Source organism: Bemisia tabaci, chromosome 2, assembly GCF_918797505.1.
Source record: "Bemisia tabaci chromosome 2, PGI_BMITA_v3".
In the NCBI taxonomy this organism is placed as follows: Eukaryota; Metazoa; Arthropoda; class Insecta; order Hemiptera; family Aleyrodidae; genus Bemisia; species Bemisia tabaci.
This window is the reverse complement of record NC_092794.1, coordinates 18,955,773-18,981,176: the sequence shown is the minus strand read 5'-3', so window position 1 is coordinate 18,981,176 and position 25,404 is coordinate 18,955,773. Positions and strand designations below refer to the sequence as shown.

At 41.2% G+C, this 25,404-nt stretch overlaps 1 long non-coding RNA gene across 1 annotated transcript in view; it reads right to left on the bottom strand.

Moving 5' to 3' along the window:
- Nucleotides 1–12,007: 12,007 nt before the first annotated feature.
- The window catches only part of LOC140224015 (uncharacterized), a 34,224-nt gene continuing 20,827 nt past the window's right edge, over nucleotides 12,008–25,404 (bottom strand). The window contains exons 2-4 of the long non-coding RNA XR_011899255.1: nucleotides 19,004–19,118; nucleotides 18,182–18,214; nucleotides 12,008–12,228 (exon numbers count right to left, since the gene is read on the bottom strand). This is a non-coding gene — a long non-coding RNA (uncharacterized lncRNA). The remainder of the gene's footprint in view (nucleotides 12,229–18,181; nucleotides 18,215–19,003; nucleotides 19,119–25,404) is intronic.

The following is a 25,404-nucleotide window of genomic DNA, read 5'->3' as shown; positions in this document are numbered from 1 at the left end:
TGGAGGAGGAAAGCTGAGCTTTCCCGAATAAAAAGTTATTCAATGAGCATCCTCTGCCCGCGCTTCGAGTGCTAAAACCAGAACTCCCGGCTCCGACATCAAACGCCCAACTTTCCGTGGATCTTTCAAGTTAATGAAGGTTGGATAATTAGAGTCTAAGCATTTAATCCGCGCTCAAAAGCCGGTAAACGTCTATCAAAGGGCTTTACGGATATAAAAAGTTAGGCGAATTGTAATGATGGCACGTGATTTGATACCGTCTGATACATCATTTTAATCCCACGCGAAAAATATGCAGCGTGGAATTTTCAAGCTTCAAAAGTTCGTCTACCAAATGCACAATAAGGGTTCATGATAAAAACCGATGGCAGCGTTTTCTGCAGCAGTCTGACTCGTATTTTTTAATAGGAGCGCGGAGAACCAAAGAACTCGGTTTGTTGATGTAGCTGTAGTTACATCCATACAAAATACAGCGAAAAAATTAGGGTAAAAAGGGGTTCTCCTATTGCTCATGAGGAAAGAAGTGGTTCTTGAGCCACGCCGTAGGAACTTTTTGATGGTAATTTAATTTTGATTTTAAACGATCAAACTCGATGAATAAAATTTTTACCTGCATTAAGACGCGTAATACGCCAATTAAAGCTTTACATGTGATAGCTGCGGTATTGGTGGAGGTAAAGCGAAGACTATACTACACTACAAATCGCGTTTGCAGATGGGTATTCCTGTTATACGTTTTAGATACTTGAAATGTTCATTTTAGCGCACTTTTTAACGAAAAATTCAATGAAAGTGGGATTGTTAAAGAAAGCCATGACATACCGGACCGGCAAAACTAACATAAAGCGAGATTAGGTTGAAGCTATGTGCCCTCGATGAGTCACAAGCAGTTCTACAGAAAAATATGGACATCGAGAATAAAAAATAACGAACCAAAATAATCTTCCTAATACTAAATCGATGGAAAAACTCACCAATTTTAAAATGACGCTACTGCAAGAAGCAAGAGATAATCCTCAAGACTGTTAAATCCAAAAAATCGGAGCAAAGAACTTTCAATAACACCAACAATAAATTTCAGGATTTTTCAATCACAACACAACAACCACACCGTGAAACACACAGACAGCCGGTAAAAACACGAAAACTGTCGATTTCAAACCGAGAATAAATAGAAATTCAAAAAAGAGCCTTTAGCAAGTTGATCACACACTTTAATTGGGATTTCACGCACTTGAAGGGAACAATACGGCGAAGACGAGTGTTGAAAGTTAGGATAAACAAAACCACAGGGAAAAGAAAGTGCAGAATTGACGAAAGATCGAAAGAATTTCAGAGTATTTCAACAACGAATCGGCACGCGTTCCACCGCTACAAGCACCGCGCGCAAACTGTTGAAAACATGGCCCGGTGCAAGGAACGCGGCAAGAAGATGCGCTTTGAGCCAGACACATTGAGCCTGCGATCTAGCGGCCGTCGCGGGTACTACGTACACTCCAGACTCGTTCATCACGCAAAAATCCCCTGGGCTCCTGTTCCCAGGTCCCCCTCTCATCCCCTCCGAACCCCCTTCCACCGTTCATTGTTCCTCGGTGATGCATGTTTTTTCGCTACACTCGGTGTTGTGCTAGGCTGCGAATTAAGATATTACGCATTCCGCAAAATTCAAAATGTTTCCAACTAAAAAGTTAAGCAGCGGGATCAGAAAATAACCGATATCTCCTGTGAGGAGCGTTAAAATATTCGGTGGGGGCTACTCCTCCTTTTTTGATGTTTGTCAACACCATTTTTCCTCCATTTAAATGTACGCAAAACAATCGATTATTGGTGAGGCCGCTTGTCTCGCCTAAATCGATATTTTCAATGAAGTTATAAGGAGGAAAAAAAAGTCTTGCCAGCTTGGAAAATCTCTACAGCTGAAACGCAGCAGGGCGAAATCGAAATGTATTCTTAGGCGGAGAAAATAAAAATGAGATGATCCATACTAAAGCTAACTGAAGAAAGGGTATTACTGCATCGTTTGACGCAAGAAACACCAAAAACTGCGCAGAAAATCCAAGCAATTATCTTTCAGTCAGCAATTCAAAAGTTACAGGGTAAAAAGCGTGGAATTCGAGAAAACTAGTTAAAGTTACGAATTCGAGTTGGAGTTTGCCGGCGCGGCGCGCTGATGCCATTCTTACGAACAATTTACTTTTCTCGCAGCCGAACACAATTAATAATATTATTCATAATTTGAAACTTGGATCCACGTTCTTGCGAGAATTGGTGAGTGTTCGGAATCGAAAACTGAAAACAGATATTTTTGATACCAAAACGGTCTTTACGCTATGCTTGTAATGAATAATGTGAATTTACACCTTAAAAGTCAAAATGGACGGCGGGCGTTTAGCAGAAAGGAACCAAGCCTCGTCAGCATTTGCCAAATTTAACTGCACGGTTTTTTTTATATGAGAACGTTTGTGCGGATTATTTCTGAAAATTATAAGGAGTTTGCTTCGCACTATGCAGAAAATTCACTGAAATTTGCACCAAAAAAATGTACAGCCGCGTTTTTATGTAAAAAAATTAATTTGTCCAGTTAAAGTAGGCAATAGCTGATCCCAGTAGCTTGATTCCTTTTTGCTTAACGCGGTCCGATTCTGCCGTGCTAAGGAAGAACGTCAAATGAATATTTGAGAGTTGCCAAATTTCCTTCGATAAAACATGTATTTATGACGACATTCATGCACTTTTTTCTTTGAAATTTTCAGATGTATTCGATTCAAATTGCGTACGAAATTGTCTGAAAATTTTGGAAGAAAAATATCCACGATTTTACCCGTAAATTCGGTTTTTATCGAAGGAAATTTGGCAACGTCTGAAGGCTCATACGGCGTTCTTCCTTGGCACGGCAGAATTGTGACCTGCCGCATCATAAACTGGATTACATTTTGCAATAAGGAACCACTCTCTCTGGCTCTCCCCATAAAATCACATATCTGCATAGGGAAACCAATGCCATGTGTGTGGTTTCTAAAATGGGCTATAAACAGTGGTTCCTTATTGCAAAATGTGAACCAACTGATGCTTCCTTAAAGTCCCTCTCACATAAACTTTCCGTCGGAAAATTTGGTGAAACTTCTTTAAGCCAGCCACGAGCGTTCGTCTCTACAGCGGTTACAATATTAGTCGACCCTTACTTCAAATCTCCCTTCACTCTCTCGTGAAATCTCTGGCACTTGCTTATGATTTACGGGGGGCTATTCCTTCATTCGCTATGAGTGCATTTGCACCGTTCGAGTCAAATTGAAACGCTAATAAATCAAGTTTGAGCATCGGGCATTAATGCCCCTCTATTAATAGATTTTCCGACTCCTCGTCGCTTTTTTAACGCAGATTCTTCTTCGTGGCGGCACATCTGGGAGTCAGCTGGCAAGGTGTTGGAGGATTTATGCAAGTTTACTGAATTAGGAGCCCCTCCTCCCTTTTTGAGACTTATGCAAGCTCCTCCCCTCCCTCGGGGACTTGTCGGTATTGCCATTATGCTCAAATAATATGCTAAGTCGGTGGAGCAGAATCTTAAGACTTTCAATGTTAGATGATTTGGGAAAATTAAGAAGAGCTATTTCTAGTAGAGTGCTTGACGGCCCCCTCCCGCCCCTAGCCACAAACATTCTTGTATAACAATAACAGTAATTATGGTGTCACTGGAAAATTGTAAATTGTCATAAATCCTTTGAAACCGGACCTAACCTACGACCTGGGGCAAAAAACCGTGGTAAGCGGGTCCGATTGAGTCGAGAATGATTTCATCAAACATTCAGATTTTCATCAGATCCAAAAGCGTCCTGATGTTTATATTATCTGGTTGATGAAAGCTTCTCTATTATTCTCCCGATTTGAAGATTCAAAAACGTCATTCAAGAGGTCAATAATGGCGGCTAAGATGCTACAGGGTTGCCGCAGAATTTGGAAAATGCGATTCCCTGACATTTCCCTGATTTCCCGGACACATTTTGGTGAAATTCCCTGATAATTGAAGATGTGACGGATGGTTAAGAAGACATACTTGCAGATAGTTTTCAGGCAAAATTTATTGTTCGAAACCTCAAACCCATTCTAGAAAGCAAATGAAGGTGATTTAACTAATTTTCCCTGACATTTTCGTCAATTTCCTTGACATTTCCCGATTTTCCCTGACTTTTTAAAATTCTCTGACATTTTCCGGTATTCCCTGACTGTGGCAACCCTGGCAATAACATAAACTTCAGACGGTTAAAGAAGAGATTCTCGGTTTCCGGAATATACTCCCCGACTTTTCCCTAAAATGTTTCATTCCCTGATGAATCCCAGCTTTTCCCGATCCTGGACACCATGCTTCATTACTTTTAAAAAAATGTTTTTTTCAATCAATTTTTTCCAGTGAAACCTGCGCACAGCGGCAGCCGAGGATCGACGCACGGCGAAGGGAAGCCGGCTAATGATGATCAGGCTGGAAAACAAACAAATGGAAGCTTTTAAGCGCTAATGGCTGCCTGGCTTGGGCGCTGGGGCGTTCGGTTGGGCAGACGAGAGATGCGGCTGCAGGTCTGGCTCGGGAGCACCGTGAGTGCCCTCGGCCGCGGCTCCAAATGGAGGAGACACCGAGATTACCTCACCGGGCGCGGGATGCATCATCAAGTCAAGATGAAGATGCCACCAGGAGCACTCTCCCAGCACCGGAGTTGCCGCTCTCCCCACAATGGTGACGTCACAACGCGTTGTGACGGTGACTGAGGGTTTTAATAATGACGTTAGTCTAGGCCCCACCCTGACTTTGCTCTACCTGTGTGGGGAGGGCGCTAACATGTGAAAGTATGGTCTCTGAGAGCCAAAAAGGGCGATCAACCTTCTAACAGGAAAACACTATGGACAAATGCCACTGCCAGTCTTCAGATTCCGACAGCAAACCAGGGTGGCAAAGACGAGTCGGAGTACATACAATGAGTATCCTTCCGTAAAAATGGGTAAATTTATGAAAAAACTGGGTCACGTGCTTTACAAACGACGAGTCGTAACAATCGTACTGATAAATGATAAAAAGGCAGATCAATCGATAAATCGCAAAGCACACCACGTCACTGAGTCAGGACCTAGGTGCAGCGGGGGCTTACAAAACCCTCTCGCGGCTGTGATAGTTCAAAACCACATAGATGCTCATACCTCTCCAGGAGATAGGTCTCTTTTTACTTACGATGCGACCTTTCTTTAGAAGGTAGGTCTCCTTTTACGTGTGTTGCAACCTATCAGAAAAAATATTTGATTGACATTAGCATGGATCTAACCAAACCTGACCCGACTTATGCAGTCCGATTAGCGGTCTTGTATGTAAACCTGATTTTTGTTATCCTAGTTGTTGACCCACTTCATCTCCATATACCAAGGGGGTCAACGATAAAAGTTAGGTGAAATGGGTGCAAAACGAAACGTTAGCATAAATTCGTTCAATTGTTAAATCTATCCGTGATGAAACATATTTCGAGAGCAAAAAATACATCGGTACTCTGAAAGCCTGATTTTCACCGAAATTAAGGATCATAATCACTATTAATCACTGATCAAATCGTGAACATGTAACTGACTATTGAGAAAACCTTAGATTTTGCTGCAGTGAATTGCCCTCCCAATTTGCTTCGATAAAATAACCCTACAATAATGAGCGCAAGAACGATACACGGCGGGAAATGATACATTTAAAAGTTATATTAGCAGAATATTTTCTCTACATTTCAAGCCATAAAAAGTTGCCTCACTTCTCTTCGAAAAAATAAAATAGATGCTGAAATTTTGAAAAAACACCGCAATTTAGATACGTGGTTTCGTATTTCGGTCATAGATATATGATAGCGCTACACTGGAAAAAAAAAAAAAAAAACACATTGGATCCAGAGTCCAGACTCTTAAAAACATCGACAAGAAAAAATACTCTTGATTCAATCGGATTTTTGCTTAAATCAAGAACCAAGCCTCTATTGAGCGGATTTCCTTTTGATTTAAGCAAAAATTTGATTAAATCAAGAGTATTTTTTCTTGTTAATGTTTTCAAGAGTCTAGACCTAATCTAAGCGACTTTTTTTTCAAGTGTAGTATAGATTCCTTCTCTGTTGTGTGACAAAAGGGGGATGATCTGCGACGCATCTCCGACGAAGACTCCAGTATCTGTTTTCGTCGTGGTTCTCCCATTTAGGGTTCTCCCAACAAACACACGCGCACACACGCACATCCCTCGAGCGGCGAGTCCAAAATAGAGGCGCATCTCTCGGCTCTCCCCAACAATAGGCTTTTAAAAGTCTCAATAAATCTGGGATAATTAAAGCATTTTCAAAACGGGGCAATTAGATGCCACTTGAGTGAAACACTGCCTTGAGCCTCTCCCAAGTAACCATTAACTCCCGCTATTCTTGTCACTTTTTCTCCTCTCCTCTCTTTCACCTCGCGTCTCTTTCCTTCCTTCCGAGTGCCTTGCCACGTTGCCCGTATTCCGTTTCATCGTGACGTCAGATCAGTACTGCCGAGCTAAAGAACGCCGTGCGCACATTCCAGAATTGCCAAATTTACTTCGATAAAATGTTTATTTATGAGGAAAGTTATGAATATTTTTCCTTTACATTTTCAGAATCTTTAGGGGAAATTGCGAACAAAATCATCAAAAAAATTGGGAGGCAAATGTCCACAAGTTCACAAAAAAATTCACGCTTTATAAAAGGAAAGGACCCCGCACGGTTCTATGGAAATTGCCCTCGGTCAAATGCGTTGAAACTTCAGTATGTTGTGCAGCATGTCATCGTGAACAAAGTTCCAATAGGCCAAACAGATCCCATGTGCGGTTTTCGAGATATTCGCCGTTTTATGTGCGTAAACGGAGGTTTCGCGCGCTCCCGCCGGAAGCCATACTATTGTGCGGCGCCGCTCGTGCCCTTCCCTCCCAGTCACTCTCCGCTGCCCCGCCGCCCATACCTTGGCTCCTCTATCGCTCCAACTACGACGCTCACGAGGCTGCGCCCATCATTACCGGACCGCGCCCGCACGCCGTCTCTTGCGCGGCCTCTCTTCGGCCATGTCGCTCTTTTCTCATCGATCCTTTCTCTAAGTCTTCAAAAACGTTTAAGAAGTCCTTGTTTACTAAACATGATAATGCTAATATCACAAATAATACAAAAAGAGAGGAAAAACAAATGATAATCCATGCGAAAGATGTTGTAATTAAAGTCATGTGTGAAACAAATATATGTGTATTCAACCAAAAGCGCCATGATGAATGATTGAAGCATTTCTTCCAAAATATGATCGAGAAGGGTGAAAATTTCAAAAACCGACAAATAAAAACTGAATTTAGACAAAAATTATCTGTAAATGGAAAATTTTTCTTGCACACGTTATTCGCTTCTCGAAAAGAGCCCCGACGCCAAAGTTGTGAACGTTTTTGATCCTACATATATGGGTGCAATATGAACACCTTTTATTCTTGAGGTTCGACAATTTTCGAAACCAACTGAATTAATGCATATCTTTTCGATGAGGAATTTAAGAAAATACATTTTTTGGGGAAAAAATTTAAAAATACTGAAAAAAAAGAAGATGCGCGTGGTTTTAAGGATCAGTTCCCCGCAATAGAGAGAATTTTACATGTTTTCCCTAACATTTGTGATAAAACCGTCCATGGTCTAAACTCGTGTATAGTCTTACTCGCAAGTCTATCTTCAATGACCTTTGCGAGAGATTTTCGTTTTTATTTAATATCGTTTTTTAAAATAAAACTCTCCGAATCAACCAAATATAGGCATAAAAAATGAAGTTCCACGGCTCATCATCACAGTTAAAACATTCACAACGATAGCTATAACTGGCAACGCCGAAAGCTCGATTGACTTTTAAGTGAGAACGCTTGTCCCGGAATTGACAGTGAGCCCTATTTTAAGTTAGTTCAATCCTGATTTCGACCTCCCGAGTTTTCCCGGAGTGAAATTTTTATCGGCACTCGAAAATGGATTCAGAGGTTATACGCCGCTGCTCGGGCCTGGGATTCGGCCTCTTAAGCTTTGATTTGTGGCCACAATTCACTTCCCGATCGGAGCGCTCGAGTTCGTTCTATGCATTTCATTCCGCAGGGTTGCCAAATTAAACGGGATTAACTCTTTAAATTTGATTTCAACGCACTGAAAAAAAAAAACTCCGGCCGTGAGAGCCGTACTTACAGGCTATAAAGACATACCGTCCGCGTTCCGGGCTCGGGTGCTGAAAGTTTACGGTGAAGCACCCAGAACTTTCGGCCTCTGAGCCCGGAACGGAGAATGTGTCTAAATAGCCATTTGTATTTCAGTGCTCGGATGCGCTACCAATCTAAATGTTGATTGAAATACATTTCGTAATTGGTTGCCGTACCTACAAAAAACTACTACAGCCTAACGCAATGAAAGATCCGCTCTTTAGATAAGATGGCCAACCCGTGTGTGCGGGCTGATTGTTGAAATTGATAGACAAATTAATAGACAAAGAAATCAAAAGGGATATGGAGGGATCCTATTGGTGAAAGCGGGTGGTTGCTATGGACAAAGGAGGTGGGTATAATAGACTAACTGACGACAATCCACGAGAGACCCTACAGTTATTTTGTGCCGTCTATCAATTACCTCCTTAGTCTATGAAAACCACTCATTCAACTAATAGGATAGCTCCCTACTCCCTATGTCTTCTTTGTCTATCGCTTTGTCTATGAATTTCAAGAATAAGCCCGCAGAGGGCACAACCATGATGCCAAGCTGACGTCATGGCCAGAATTTAAAAGGCCTATTTGACATTTCTAAATGAAATATGCTCCGCGCACTTTCATGTAATTCAAGCGTAATTTCAATTGCATATTCTTACAAGTCTATCGACAGTTGAGTTCCGAACTTTCAGGTTTAGTAATGTGACAAATTTGAACCTGAAAAAGTAGGTCTGAGTCTTTATATTATTGAGCTCATGACTGCTGGATCTCTTTTAACAAATGATCATTTACATAGCGTCGCAGTAACTTCTCATGCATTTATTATGATTTTTGACCGCATTATATAAGTGACGTATTAATTCCTTTCACATTGGATTTGGATCCAATATAACTGTCATGTAGGCACGACCGTTTCGTTTAAAATTTGAACAGATGCGGAGAAATTTTGGCGGCATGGTACACGTAAATCACTTTGTCATAAAGTCAAAGATAAGGGCAAAAAGAAGCATTCAGCAACTTATGACATAGTAATATGAGAAGAAAAAACCGCTGTGTAAATTTCCATAACATCTGGAAACTTTGCAAACGCTTATTGTAAATCAATTTGACAAGCGGTGATATTTTCGAAAATTTCAACTCAGCAGTAAAATAACCGAAACATCAACAAATAAGGTTGGAGCACCTGCCAAAGTTTGAAGTTTTAGATTATTACGATATCGCTTTTTCCTGGGCCGCGGACACACACTTCCGACCAAAAATAAAAAGCAATTCCGAGTCGGAACCCGAGCGAGCTAAGCAGTATCAACAATACGCTGCTGCGCCGAGAGATCCGATTTTGATTCTTATAGAGGACAGATGGTTTCGGCCTGTTTCTCACATGTCAGCAGCGGACGCAGCCCGCTGTCCAAATTCCCCGACATTGACAATTTTTTTCACCCGGCCGAAATCAAATCTGCGTTACCCAATTTAAAATTCTCGATCGGGCCTTAATTAAAACGGACTTAGCTCGATTTTTCTGCGCACACGAACGGCGGATCTAAATACTTAGATCATTTTTTCGATAAGGCGCCGTCAGATAACGCACAACGGGATCCGGGTTGTCTCGGAATAAAGATCGCCGCCTCATCGTAATAAGCACCGACATGTTACCATACTTAGCCGGGCGGTTATTTGTTGTTGATGTTTGAGTACCTGTACCGGACAACTTGGGAACATGAATGGAGCCGAATCACCATCTGGTCCACCGAATGAGCACTAAGACATAAATGCAAATTTCAGCCGGGGGGTACTTCATTTTTATTGTTATCGTTTGTTTCTTTTTTCAGCAGAATGTTGCCAAATGGCTCGCAGAACGAGAAACTTCCTATACGTTATTCGATCTTTAAGGCGGAGAGGATGGTACTTAGCGACTTGCTGATTGTGAGCTACAGCTGTACCGTTGCTAACATAGGCGGCTCCAGAAATTTGGCAACACTGGATTCCCTCCATCTAAACCTATGGACATGTATCGATTCTTGGATGGACCAATTGCTCCGACCAGGCCCGCCACAAGGGGGGGGATACTGGGTCCTTGGTACCGGGCCCGGGCCCTGGAGGGGCCCGTGACGCAAGTGACAAACCACTACGAATTCATGTGTAACCCTAGTCTCTAAGGGAAAAGTGAAAAAATTACCCTAAAAATTCCGCAAAAGGTGAATAAAGTTTCAAAAACACGCTAGGGCACTATAAAATTTTTCTTACTTTTTTAGAGATTTTCAAGATTTTGAGTATATGTAGAATGATATTTTTAGTAACTGTGTTTCATTTTCTTCCGTTGTCGGATGCTAAGAGGCTCCTTTCTGGGCATCCTCGACTTCAATGGCTTAACTCCCTTGCCATAGACGTACGAAAGGGGAGTCCAGGGGGGCCCGGCTCCCATAGAATTGAAAATTATCATCTGCCCCCTCAAAAAAAATTTATAGATGTTTTGAATGCAACAATTCGAAAGTTTTTGGTGCTGAAAGTAAACAAAAAGGCGTAATTATTCTGCAGAAATTGATGGAAAATCTCCATCATAAGAGCTTCATAATGCGTCCAAATAGATTTAAAATTTCAAAAATTTCCCGGGGGAGGCCCCCCGCCCCCCCCCCGCCCCCTGTGCTAGGGGCCCGGGCCAGAAAATTGGTACCAGGGCCCGAGATGGGATGTGGCGGGCCTGGCTCCGACAAGAATCGATTACTTAGCATAGGTCTAAATGGAGGGAATACGGTGTTGCCAAATTGCTAGGTCCGCCTCTGGTTGCTAAGGGCGCGTTTATAAATTGCGTAACGCTCTGCAGGGGCGGGGGTATGAGCCTGCGGTACAGGAGGGGAGAGGGGTCAGTGCCGGCGTTACTTAACCTGCTCTATAGGAAAAATATACACCGAATCTAAGATGTGTCATCATCATTTCTTCAACGGCGTTTGTTACGCTGTTATTAAATATATACCTCAACCTCAAGTTTTATCCAGCAATATAACTGGAGAAAAATTCTCTCAAATCTTGAGTCCAGACCCTTAAAGAATTTGACAAGAAAAATAATCTTGATCAAATCAGATTTTTGCTTAAATCATGAGCCAACACTATCAATTAAGGCAGAAATCCTTAAGATTCAAGTAAAAGTCAGATTGAATCAGCAGTATTTATCCTTGTCAAACTTTTTCAAGAGTCTGCACGCTGGATCTAAAAAACTTTTTTTCCAGTGATATATTCAATAATTTCTCACATTTTTGTCGAAAAAGTACGGTACGTAAGTTATGAACACCCTTAATTTGCTGGCGGATTGCGGAAGGAAAATGAAGACTTAAATTTGAGATTTTAATTCGAATGCGGCGCTCGGCCAGGATTCTAGCTGAGATCCGGAAGATGGCGCCACTATCTGTGACAAATATTGCACTCCAGCCAATGTGACTCGTCGTGGTCTATGGACGACGATTCTGAGCCATCCAGCGATTCCTTAAATTACTTATTCAAACGTATTATCATATCATTCTCATGTTCAACATCGTCTAGGTCCTTGCAACTCCCTCTCTCTTGAAATAGGCAGAAAACGCAAGGAACGCTACTATGATTGCGATTTATCTTCTTTCTCCCTCACCTAAGGGGTCGTGGTCGTCCAAAAATTACGTAACGCACTTTTTCGGCATCCCCCCCCCCCCCATATGAACGCTTTTGAGACGTAGGTCCCTATCCTTTAACACGTAAAAACAAAGAACTGTAACGCTCTCTTCGACCCCCCTCCCCCCTACAGCGTTACGTAATTTATGGACGGCCCCTAAAAGGCAGTTAATGTTTGATCCGTCTTCCTACGTCGTAGATCAGTCAAGTGACACTCAACTTTTTTCTCCTCAGAAGTGGCCGACATAATTTATGTACAATCTCTTATTGGATTTAAGAATGATCAACAGAGTTGGTACTTGTTCATAAGGGTTAAAATATAAATGGATGATCACATACCGATTAGAGGTCCGTAGTAGGTACTCCTGTAAACGAAACAAAAAAAAATTAAGGATTAATACATATTTCACGAGCTGTTAAAGATTTGAGAAGAAAGGCCGAACACTGGAAAAAAAACACATTGGATCTAGAGTCCAGACTCTTAAAAACGTCGACAAGAAAAAGTACTCTCGATTCAATCAGAATCTAGCTTAAATCAAGAACCAAGCCTCTTAATTTAAGCGGATTTCGTTTTGATTCAAGCAAAAATCCGATTGAATCAAGAGTATTTTTTCTTGTCAATGTTTTCGAGAGTCTGGACTCTAGATACAATGTGTTTTTTTTTTCAGTGTTCGAATCTGAATCAGTTTTTTTCTCCTCCTCATTGCGCATCAGGTGGTTGACCGAGGACACTTGACATCTGCCAGGAATGGAGCTACTGCGGGCTGATTATTGAAATCAATAGACAAAGCAATAGGCAAAGAAGACATGGGGAGTATGGAGCGATCCTATTGGTGGAAACGAATGGTTGTTATAGACTAAGGGGGAAAATGATGGACTATAACTATATAGAGTCTTTCGGGGGTGGCATTTAGTGGGTCTATTACCCACCTTCTTGCCCTCTTATGTCCGTTGTAACTTGCGCCGTCAGGATCCCTCCATATCCCTCATGTCTTCTTTATCTATAGCTTTGTCTATCAATATCAATAATCGGCCCGCCGTTTGAGTGAGGAGTGATCCCTCTTCGTCTCAGATCTCACTGAATGACTCATGAGTCATGAGCCGCACCAGATACAGCTACTTCACTCTACCCAACACATAAAACCGTCTCAAGTGCCAGAGACTCAATTACTTAGTCATGATATCTTGCCCGATTTTGGACAAGAACGTTCACTCTTTAAGCGGCAAGGCCTCAACGTTCTACTCGGAAACATACAATTTACCTGCCGCCTCATGTGGAGCCAAGGGGAATGGCTTCAAGCTTTCCACCTCTCCTATTCAATGAAGCAAAAGCTTGAAACAGGCCTATTCAACTGCTACCAAGCAATGGGTCAGTTCTGCCGTGCTAAGGAAGAACGCCGTATGAACCTTCAAGCGTTGTCAAATCAGGGTGTCTACAAGATTTTCAAAATGAAATTCCCTGACAATTCCAGGTTTTCCATGACAAAAAATGACAAAATTCCCTGACTTTTTGGGTTTAGCCATACAATGAACTAGTTAGAAGTCATATTCTGAATTACCATGGCGTTGGAAGGAGTTGAGTAATACTTTTGAGAGGAACGAGATCCTAAATACTCAAAATAAAGCTAATTCCAAAATGGTATATACTTAGGCTAAAATTCACTTTCAAAATTTAATTTTTAAGCTCTACTACGCTCTCTTTGTGACATATTGCCCCGTATACTTTTGAAAATTCAAACTATAGTTCACCCTGGTGGTTTCATAAATATTGGCATATTACTTAGTGCCCTGAAAATACAAGTCACTTTTTCTTAAAATATAAAACAAGAGTTGTATATGTGCCTAACTCAGGTAGATTTTGCTATAATCAAGAGGAAATACGAGTCTCTTCTCGATTTGAGATAAATTTGCTTGATTCAAGATTTTTTTTTTTTTTTTGAACTTTGAACACTTGGGGTGATACAGTAGCTTCCGAGACGCCCAAAACCGGTCGCCGTTTTGCTTAGAAGCGCCGGGTTACACGTTGCCATTTTTTAAAGTGGAAACCTTTAAAAATTCATATCTCCGCTGCATCTCAACCGATTTCAATGAACTTTTTTTTAAAATGCTCCTCTTAAATAGAGCTCTCTAGTGGTGTGTAGTTTTCTGGGGTTTACTCGGCTTTAAGCGGCACTTACGCGGTTTTAGCAGTTTTTGATAGACACAAAAATTTCGTTTTTATTTTACCACGATCGTGGAATTGACGGAATCTGAACAAAAACCAGTCTAAATGAGAGTTCAGGTTCTCACCTTTCTAACGAGCACAAGATCATCCCGGGGAAACGTTTAGTTCCCGAGATATGACCGCTCAAAGTTGGTCACATGAGCTTTTGCGCAATGTGAATGCGTGTTATCACTGAGTCATTCGCGAACTAGGGGTCCCTTATGTTCAATTTACGTTGAAATAATTACACAGAGCAGTAAGGTGTACAACACGAGCCGTTTTTTCACCTTCGGCTGCCGATGTGCGACGTTGCCATTTTTTGAAGTGAAAACTCTTAAAAATGCATAACTCCGCTGCATTTCAACCGATTTTAATGAACTTTTTTTTAAAATGTTCCTTTCAAATAGAGCTATCTAATGGCATTCAGGTTTCTGGATTTTATTTACCTTAGGGAGGCACTCAGGTCGTTTATATGGTTCTTTGCAGAGATTTTTCGCACAAAAAATAGTGATGCTTTTTTTTTCTTTCTTTTTTGGAAGGAGGTCTGCATTTCCCCCGATTTTTTTTAACATTCAAACTAGATCGGAAGATCACCATCGCTTAAAGTATACTGCACAAATCTTGGTAAATTGGTAACACCACCTTCTCTTGTACAATGAGAGGGTCGCTTTCAATATTTGTACACGTAAGAATAGTGATTAAAAGAATCCCTTTTTCAAAAGTTCTTTTTTTAAATTCTGCCATTTCAAACCCTCCCAGAACCCCCGGGGAAAAAAATAGCAACACTTTTTGTGCGAAAAATCTCTGCAAAGAACTATAAAAACACTATGTGCCTCCCTAAGGTACACTGAAAAAAACACTCGGCGTGGAAGCCGTATTAGGGCATATAAGAACCGTCGTGTTCCGGCTCAGAGCGAAAGTCGAGCGTGCACCTGGCAGTCGAAGTGCCGGGTGCTACGCCGAACTTTCGGCCTGAGCCGGAACCGGCCGTATCTTAAATAGCCGTAAGTACGGCTTCCACGGCCGGAGTGTTTTTTTTCAGTGTAAAAAATCCAGAAACCTGAATGCCATTAGATAGCTCTATTTAAAAGGAACATTTTAAAAAAAAAGTTCATTAAAATCGGTTGAAATGCAGCGGAGTTATGCATTTTTAAGAGTTTTCACTTCAAAAAATGGCAACGTCGCACATCGGCAGCCGAAGGTGAAAAAACGGCTCGTGTTGTACACCTTACTGCTCTGTGTAATTATTTCAACGTAAATTGAACATAAGGGACCCCTAGTTCGCGAATGACTCAGTGATAACACGCATTCACATTGCGCAAAAGCGCATGTGACCAACTTTGAGCGGTCATATCTCGGAAACTAAACGTTTCCCCGGAATGATCATGTGCTCGTTAGAAAGGTGAGAACCTGAACTCTCATTTAGACTGGTTTTTGTTCAGATTTCGTCGATTCCACGATCGTGGTAAAATAAAAACAAAATTTTTGTGTCTATCAAAAATTGCTAAAACCGCGTAAGTGCCGCTTAAAGCCAAGTAAACCCCAGAAAACTATACACCACTAGAGAGCTCTATTTAAGAGGAGCATTTTAAAAAAAAGTTCATTGAAATCGGTTGAGATGCAGCGGAGATATGAATTTTTAAAGGTTTCCACTTTAAAAAATGGCAACGTCGCAACCCGGCGCTTCTAAGCAAAACGGCGACCGGTTTTGGGCGTCTCGGAAGCTACTGTATCACCCCAAGTGTTCAAAGTTCGAAAATGCCTTGAGGCATTTTTGGCCGTTTTTTCACACACCTCTTTTCATAGGAAAATATTCATAATTTTTCTCAAAAATAAACATTGGATCGAAGGAAATTTGGCAACGCTCGAATGTTCATACGGCGTTTTTCCTTAGCACGGCAGAGTTGCGCTGGTTACAAAATCGTGTTTTGATGCTTGATTCTTGTAGATCAGTTAATAGTAGTAAGATCTATCCAGCACCAACTTTCTAGGTTCAATATTAACTGGGAGATCGCTCTTTGAAAAGTCGGATTTTTGATGTTATCCACCGAGGTAGTGACACCCTTGGTTTCTTTCACCTTGCTTACATCCGAGTTTAAAGTTAAATAGTCAATGCAAATGTGCGTTACACCGACTGATGAAAGCAAGGTGGAAGAAACCAAGGGTGTCACTACCACGGTGGATGACGTCAAAAACCCGACTTTTCAAAGGGCGATATCTCGGTTAATATTGAACGTAAAAAGTTGTTGTTTGGACGGATCTTATTATTTTCAGCTAATGTAGAAGAATCAAGCATCAAAACAAGATTCTGTGCCCAACGCAACTGACCCATTTACCTAAGATCATTTCAAAGATTCATAAACCCATTATTCGCAAGCACATCTCAGCATTCATAGGCGTCGGTAATTTAACACAGGCAAAGAGAGCTAAGATTTTCCTTCATTTGGGCGTGATACCAAATGAGTCACACGAGTACGTCGGGGCCCGAGTAGTTGGACGATTGGTGCCAGCCTTAAGGTGATTCGATGGACGCCATATTTTGTGTCAGAACGGCATGCGATATATTGCATCAATTGGTTCCATTTTTTCAGCTACTCGTCATTTTTCTCCAATTTTGAGATCGCGATTCTGTTGTCAGGAGACTAAAGCACTCACTTACCAATTTTAACATGGAAATTCAACGTAATAAAGGCGTGGTTTTTTTTAGAGAGAAAATATCACATTCGAGTGAAGTTTCGATATCAGTATCAAATGCGATGTTTTCTCTCTGAAAAAACCAAGCCTTTATTACGTTGAATTTCATTGTTAAAATTGGTAAGTGAGTAATTTGGTCTCCTGACAATAGAATCGCGATCTCAAAATTGGAGAAAAATGACGAGTAGCTGAAAAAATGAAACCAATTGATGCGATATATCGCATGCCGTTCTGACACAAAATATGACGTCCATCGAATCACCTTAATCAATGTTGATGCATAAAATGGGTAATTCTCTGCTATCAAAATTTGACGCGCCACGCGCGGCCGGCAGAAATTTGGGGTTGAGAAAAAATCTCACCTCAGTCCCACCACTTCTCTCTTATCATTTGTACACCGAACTATCAGTATGTTGTCAATCAAACAAAGATTTTAATTTTACGAGATGCCTACTAAAAATCAGAAACCAATTTACAAACATTTTCATGCATATTTCCGTGAACATTGACAATTGTTTTTTGAACAATTTTTCCGGCAGCTTTGTGAAAAAGGTTGAAAACCCTCCGATTTTAATCTCAATATCGCGAGAAATGCGCGATATTTCCGGCGAGATTTTAAAACAATATGAGAGATAAAATTATTCATTTTTACATTGAGAGAAAAACACGATGTTACCATCGGTTTAGTACAGCAGTGAGCAATTACTACGCGAATATTTACGTAAAAATCGCGGGAAATCAGCAACTATTTAAGAGACATTGAAAAAACTAAAACTGAACAATTTTCGCCGTAATATCGCTGAAAATGCGCGATTTTCATAACGAACCGAGTATTCACACGCAAATTTTCCAGCGGTTTAATTAAGAACACGAGAGATCACGCAATTTTTATTTAAATATCGCGGAAGAAACCCCATTTTTCCATAGATACGAGCATAATATTCAATAACGTCAGTGGTAATTTGAGATAGACGGAAAGCTAAGATTTTCCTTCAATTCCGCATGATACCACATACCTACTCTGGAGTTCGAATAGTTGCTCCGATCATGTCCATACTTGTTAAAGAGTCAGAAATGGCATCAATTTTAACTCAGTGTCGCGGGAATACACGATTTTTCCAGCGGTTTCGTACAAAAGTGACAAATTACGCGTTGATCATCTCAATATCTCGGCTTAAACCATATGCGCGATTCTTCCAGTGGATGATTTTGTAGAAACATAAAAAATTACGAGTATTAAATCTAAATATCGCGGCAGGTATCCTCCGGACTTGAAATTGTTGAATTTAGTCCCTAATTATAGAGGAAGAGAAAGTGGTGAAAGGTGACCCGGCGAGTAGGTTTCAGATAGACTCTAGGAGTAATCCCTAAAAATGAGGAAACTAATAATTGCTAACAAAGTTCAACAATGATTTACATACCGGAAATCAGCTCACAGCACACACAGCAGCATTCTGAAAAAATGAAAAAAAAAAGAAATTATTATTATTAGGTATATGGAAGGATAGAAATCTACACTGTCGTGCTAAGGAAGAACGCCGTATGAACATTCGAGAGTTGCCAAATTTCCTTCGATAAAATGTTTATTTTTGAGGAAAGTTATGATTATTTTTCCTTGAAATTTTCTGGAGCTGTAGGTGAAATTGCGAACAAAATTATTCGAAAATTTGGAAGAAAAATACTCATATGTTTACCAGGAAATTCGTGTTTTATCGAAGGAAATTTGGCGACACCTGAAGGTTCATACGGCGTTTTTCCTTAGTACGGCAGTACAGATGGTATGCACAAAAAGTAAGACGCTTAAGAAGGATCTGAGAGGCCTGGACGAATAGTCAATAATTATTCAATCTTCAGATTTGTATTCGTATATTCATCCTGTCTGTCTAAAATGGAATGTTCCTAGCAGGCACATGAAACATCTTTGCTACATGTTTAATCAAAAGCCGTGATTGTTTTCAGTGTTTTTGATCAGTTGGTCAACGTCCATCTCAAAATTGATCGAAATTATCTGCTTAGATCTGCGTAAATTATCGGTTGGAAGATGTCAAATCTTAAAATTTACTTTCTGGACAACTGTCGTAAGAATGGTTGTTTATTCTTGTTCTGATGATCTTTACAAGACTACCTTGCCACGCAGAATGTAGGAATGTAAAAAAAAAAAACCTGTCCGGAGACTATCAGCTATGGACGGACAATACATTTGACTGAAAGAGAATAATAGAAAAACTATATTAGATACGTACCAGAAGAGGGTTATCCAATTGCCCGACGCCAAGCTGAAAGCACTCACAATCCACGACGCGTTCATCACCGGAAACGAACTTTGCACAAAAGAATTAGCTGCGAAGAGGTTACCTACTTTTATATAAAATAATAATAATGAATAATATTTTAAAAAATGATGTTAAATAATGATATTAAATAAATGATTTTAAATAATGAGTAATATTTGAAAAAATTACAGATTCACCAGAAAATGAATCATGACCAAGCATAAGTGCCTAACTGATTTAAATTCTGCCCAAATAAGGTGTTTACATGTTATTTTGTGAAATGAAGAAAATAAAGAAAGGAAAAATCATGGAAATAACATATTGATTACAATGATAATTAAAGGCGCACCTCGAAGGAGTTATCATGATGCATGTTATAAGAGCATGTGACATATTCCGTTATGTTAATATCATATTAAAATGAAGTTACATATCCTTGCGTCTTGCAAATTCAATATTTTTCAATTATTATCATTTTTGTTCCAATTAATTTGGTTACTTGGAGTTCCAAAGAAAAAAGTAACGCTTGCATTGTAATTGCAGACTCGATAAAATAAAACTTGATTAAATAACGTTGAATCATTGCAGTGCTATCGCGAAAGAGCACTAGAATGTGTTGTTTTACTCCAATGACGATCTCTTTCGATGTAGAGATTTGGATTACGAAACCAAAACCTTTAAAAACACGAACGGAAACCTATAGGTACAATTTGGGAGTTCTTGGTTTCGATTTCATATTTTTCAAGTCATGGAAAACCAAGAATTTGACAACTATTTCTTGAGTAGGTATTACAAAGAGAAGAATCACAAATACAATTAAAAATAAAAAGTAAAGTAAATCAAGTAACAATTAATACAGTTATAAAATTTGCTGCAAAAAAGCCGGTTCCATCACGGCACATCGCAAAGTGCCTTCACTCACGTGGAGCATATTTCCTGAAAGTTCTAATTTTCTATTACAGAAAAAAATTATAAAAAACAAGAGCTCATATGATGATGTTTCGCTACAATTTTTCATTTCTCAAAAATCGACGAATAAATGAATAGATAGATATATATAATAAATAAAGTAAATTAGGCAGGAGGACCTGATCTCACTGGGCAACTTAAAGTTCTCTCGGTGAACTTCTCAATGTTCAATATTAATCATTACCATACGTACGTAGGCTAAATGGATGTGCTTTTTGTAAGTACATCAAAATCACATACTACTAACTATCACTAAGCTTACTGACAAATACATGAAAATATTAGCTATCTGATATGATCAACTTTTGTAAAGACTAGGAAACCATGGTTAAATGGTTTAATGGATATCGTTGGTTTCACATTGGAGAATTTTTTGAACTACGGGTGAAGAAAAGTATAGAAATCAGAGCTATCGTTGGTTTCACATTGGAGAATTTTTATAACTACGGGTGAAGAAAAGTCCAGAAATCAGAGCTACCGATATTCTCAGTAAAGTCTCGTGAAATTTCCTCTCATCCGCTAGTACCTGCTCCAAATTTTCCTCACTTGCTCCTCACAGATTTCGACTTTACTCACTCTTTACTCACGCTTCACTCACTTTTTACTCACTATATCTCGGCTATACTCGCGTTTCACTCAGCTTCCTCGATTTTACCCTCTCTCTTTTTACTCACTGTTCTCTATTTTACTCATTGATTGTTCGCACAAATGCGCGAAATACGAATTCTCTCAAGATAGTAGGTACATCATTCCGTCGATCGCTTTGACACACTTTAATACACTAATGGAATATCATTCAGTGATTACGTATTACTCACGAGCTCAAAATACTGACAAATCGGTAGCCCTGAAACATACTTATTGTCACTAATTTTTCTTCATCTATTAAAAACATTCCATTTCAACTAAGAAATGATGATTAAAAAAGGGCTTTTGGGAGCTATGTTGATTTGAATGACCAAAAAAGGACTCCTACTTGACTAACATAACTCATAAACTGAGAAAAGTTCGATTCACTGCACCACAAGAAGGAGAACCGTTACCTTGATAGTTTTTTGTTACGCTGAGAAAAAAATTCGTAATGTTTGGAAAACACCTTGTTACGATAAGTAAAATTTCAGTTTTGAAAACGACAGTTTTACCTTTTTCAATGAAATATGTTGCGAGTCGCCTCCTGGATCCTATAAGGATTTTCCTAGAGCAAAAAAAGGGGGCTAACCATTGGGAATCGAGGAAATTTCGTCTTTGAAAAACAACTTGCTGTTCCTGCTAATAAAGCTGCTTCCACTCATATTTGTCAATTTCTTCCTCTGCTTGTCCTACTCCGTCTTTTTCTTTTCTTTCTGATTCTTCATTTGCTGCTGCTGTTTCCTTTTTCTCAGCCTGGATATTTGAAGTCGATAATTTTGTTCTTCTTTCTAGGAGGCTAATATCGCTGTTATTTCTACTATGCTATTTTTAATTTCCTCCTGCTTCTGCTACCGCTTTTACTTTCTCCTCCTTTTTTTCCTTCTTCTTCTTCTCATCATTCTTCTCCTCCTCCTCTGCTTTTATATCCTTCTTTTTCTGCATATTCTGTTTCATCTGTTGTTTCTATTGCTGCTGTTTCTTTTCCTGCCGCTCCTGATGCTTCTTTCTCTTCTGTATCCTTCATTGCTGTTTTCTTCTACTCCTTTTACGCGAAGAGCATTTTGAAAAACATGAAGATTTTACTTTCCTCGTGCAGAAGAGGGAGCTGTGAGCCTCGCACAACCCCCACCTTTTCTGTTAACCTCTGAGAAGCAGGTTAGTAGCGATGGTTGACCTTCCAGCTAGAGATCCTCCCAAGTATTTTCATCATTGTTGATGGGAGATCCCGTGAAAAAAAGGAGTTTGATGAGCAGAGTGAATAGTGATGATGGAAACGCTGATGCATCAATCCAGCGAAGCTTGGGCAAGGACGTCATTCACAGAATGGAGCGAGTTGCGTGGCTGGAGTAGTACAAAGGCTGTAGCTGAAATTCGGTGTTTTAAAATTTGGATGCATAGGGGAGTTAAGGAGAAAGAAGAACGGAAAACGTTAACGGAAAGGAGAGGAAATGACACAAAGACATGCAGATTGGGAATTTTTTTTTTTTTTTTTTTTTTTTAATTTAATTTTATTTTTGGCCGCGATGATTATCACGATAACACCAATCAATTCGGTGTAGGAAGTTATGTAAATCATAACGTCGAAGGTGTTACAAGAATAAATATGATTTAGAGAGCCGCAGCTTTTCGATCATTGCGATCATTGTCAAGGCAAAAGGAAGAGGTACCACGTCTAGTGACAAAAACTACAAGGCATGGTGAAGAATAGAAGGTATAACAAAGTATGAAAAAATCTAAAAACATCGTTAAAACCTAGAAAATAGAGAGAGAAGGGAGCAATCTCTAGCGGTTCAGTGGAAACAGGTGATAACAAGTGCTTGAAGATAACTTGTTATCACCTATCATCACTCACCAGCTAGCGATTGCTTCCTTCTCGTTCTGTTTTCTAGTTTTGGACAATGTTTTTAGGTTTTCTCATACTTTGCTATGTCTTCTATTCTTCATTTTGCTTTGAAGTTTATGTCGCGTGACGTGGTACATCTTTCGTCTGCCTTGAAAATGGTCATAATGATCGAAAAGCTTCGGCCCTCTAAATAAAATGTATTCATAGAACACTTTTGCGTTATCGATTTACCAAACTTCCTACACAAAAATTGAAAAAAAATTGGAAAACAAATTTATGATCAAGAGTGAGTGAATGCCTCACCCTACCCGCCTTAACCTGCCCTCAACTCACCTATAGTATCTAAACCTGCCCTAGACTTACCTATACTACCTAAACCTACCCTAAACTCACCCATCTGCCTAAACGTGCCCTAAACTCACTTATACTACCTAAAACTGCCCTAAACTCGCCTATCATGCCTAAACGTGCCCAAAACTCGCCTATACTATCTAAAACTGCCCTAAACTCGCCTATCATTCCTAAACGTGCCCAAAACTCGCCTATACTATCTAAAACTGCCCTCAACTCACCTACACTGCCTAACCCAGTCAGTCGGTCAGTCGGTCGGTCGGTCAGTCTGTCTTAACCTGCCCTAAACTTATACTACCCAAACCTGCCCTAAACTTACCTATACTACCTAAACCTGCCCTAGACTTACCTATACTACCTAAACCTACCCTAAACTCACCTATACTGCCTAAACGTGCCCTAAACTCACCTTTACTCCCTTAACTTGCCCTAAAATCACCTATACTGCCTAAAAAAGTTAGTCAGTCAGTCGGTAGGTTAGTCAGTCAGTCGGTAGGTTAGTCAGTCAGTCGGTAGGTCAGTCAGTCAGTCAGTCAGTCAGTCAGTCAGTCGGCCACGGGAAATACGAGTTTGCGCCTGAAACCCAAGTGGGGCGGTAAAAAGGCACCACCGAACTCTTCCTATATCTGGTCACCGCCAAAACGGCAGTAACAAGATACAGAAATGCCTCGGTGGCACCTCTCGCCCGCCGACTTGTGCTGCAGACGTACACTCGTTTCTACCGCAGCGGGTAACCATACCCTGGTAAAAGCTGCAATAGAGAGTGCTCCGAATGCGTACAGTCAGGATAATCGGATGATCATCGAACATGGGCACGCACCCACGTCCGATGACGACACGATCATCCTGAATGTACGCATGAAATCAGAGCACTCACTGTCACTGCGTTCACCAAGGCATAAAGAGGTAATTCGAGGTCACTGACAACGGATCTAAAGGTCACACAAATGCCATCCACGGACAAGGCCTCTGACCGGGGTGGAGTCTGCGGATCCCCCCCTACTAGTGCTTCCCACACGGAAGGTCCGGCGATCAGGCAACGACCGAACGCCGAACGGTACACGGAGAAAAAACTTCGTGCGTGGGACCCTAAGTTTAGGTCATATGGATCTCTGAAGTTTTCAGATTGAGCATCTGAACACTGAGGGTCTAGCTGCCGAAATTCAGGTCAAACATCTGAAACTTCAGTTCTTGCATCTGAAGTACTTCGGATGTGAGAACCGAAGTACTTCAGATGTAAGAACTGAAGTTTCAGATGTGTGATCCGAACCTCGACAGCTAGACCTTCAGTGTTCAGATGCACAATCTGACAACTTCAGAGATCCATATGACCTAAACTTAGGGTCCCACGCACGAGGTTTTTTTCTCCGTGTAGACCGTTCGGCGGGTCGTCCACCCGATCGTCGGACGGACCGCGTGCCGAGCACTTTTACCTGAACCGACGGCGGTTCTGCCGTTGCCGAGCGCGCCACGGCTGTGAATGCAAGTCGTCGTCGAAACGGAACTTCCGAGGCCTCCTGAAGCCCGTGTCACCCTCACAGTGTGGGCTTCGATGCCTCCATCCGACAGAGTCCATGTCCCATGGGTCAACGTACGAACGTACGTCAACCCATGAGACACGTACTCTGTCGTACGGATGGAGGCATCGAAGCTCACACTGTGAAGGTGACACGAGCTTTCGAGCCGATTTCGCACGTCGCAAGTGGGAGCCGAGACGATGAGGTCAAATCTCATCGTATCAGCTCCCACTTGCGACGTGCGAAATCGGCTCGAGAGCTCGTGTCACCTTCACAGTGTGGGCTTTGATGCCTCCATCCAACAGAGTCCATGTCCCATGGGTCCACGTACGAACGTACGTCAACCCATGGGACACGTACTCTGTCGTACGGATGAAGGCATCGATGCTCACACTGCGAAGGTGACACGAGCTTTTGAGCCGATTTCGCACGTCGCAAGTGGGAGCCGAGACGATGAGGTCAAATCTCATCGTATCAGCTCCCACTTGCGACGTGCGAAATCGGCTCGAGAGCTCGGGTCACCTTCACAGTGTGGGCTTCGATGCCTCCATCCAACAGAGTACGTGTCCCATGGGTCCACGTACGAACGTACGTCAACCCATGGGTCCACGTACGAACGTACGTCAACCCATGGGACACGTACCCTGTCGTACGGATGAAGGCATCGAAGCTCACACTGTGAAGGTGACACGAGCTCTTGAGCCGATTTCGTACGACGCAAATGGGAGCTGATACGATGTGGTCAGATCTCATCGTATCAGCTCCCATTTGCGACGTGCAAAATCGGCCCAAGAGCTCGTGTCACCTTCACAGTGTGAGCTTCGATGCCTCCATCCAACAGAGTCCATGTCCCATGAGTCCACGTACGAACGTACGTCAACCCATGGGACAAGAACTCTGTCGTACGGATGGAGGCATCGAAGCTCACACTGTGAAGGTGACACGAGCTCTTGGGCCTATTTCGATCGTCGCAAATGGGAGCCGAGACGATGAGGTCAGATCTCATCGTATCAGCTCCCATTTGCGTCGTACGAAATCGGCTCTTACACCTCTTGCCCCCT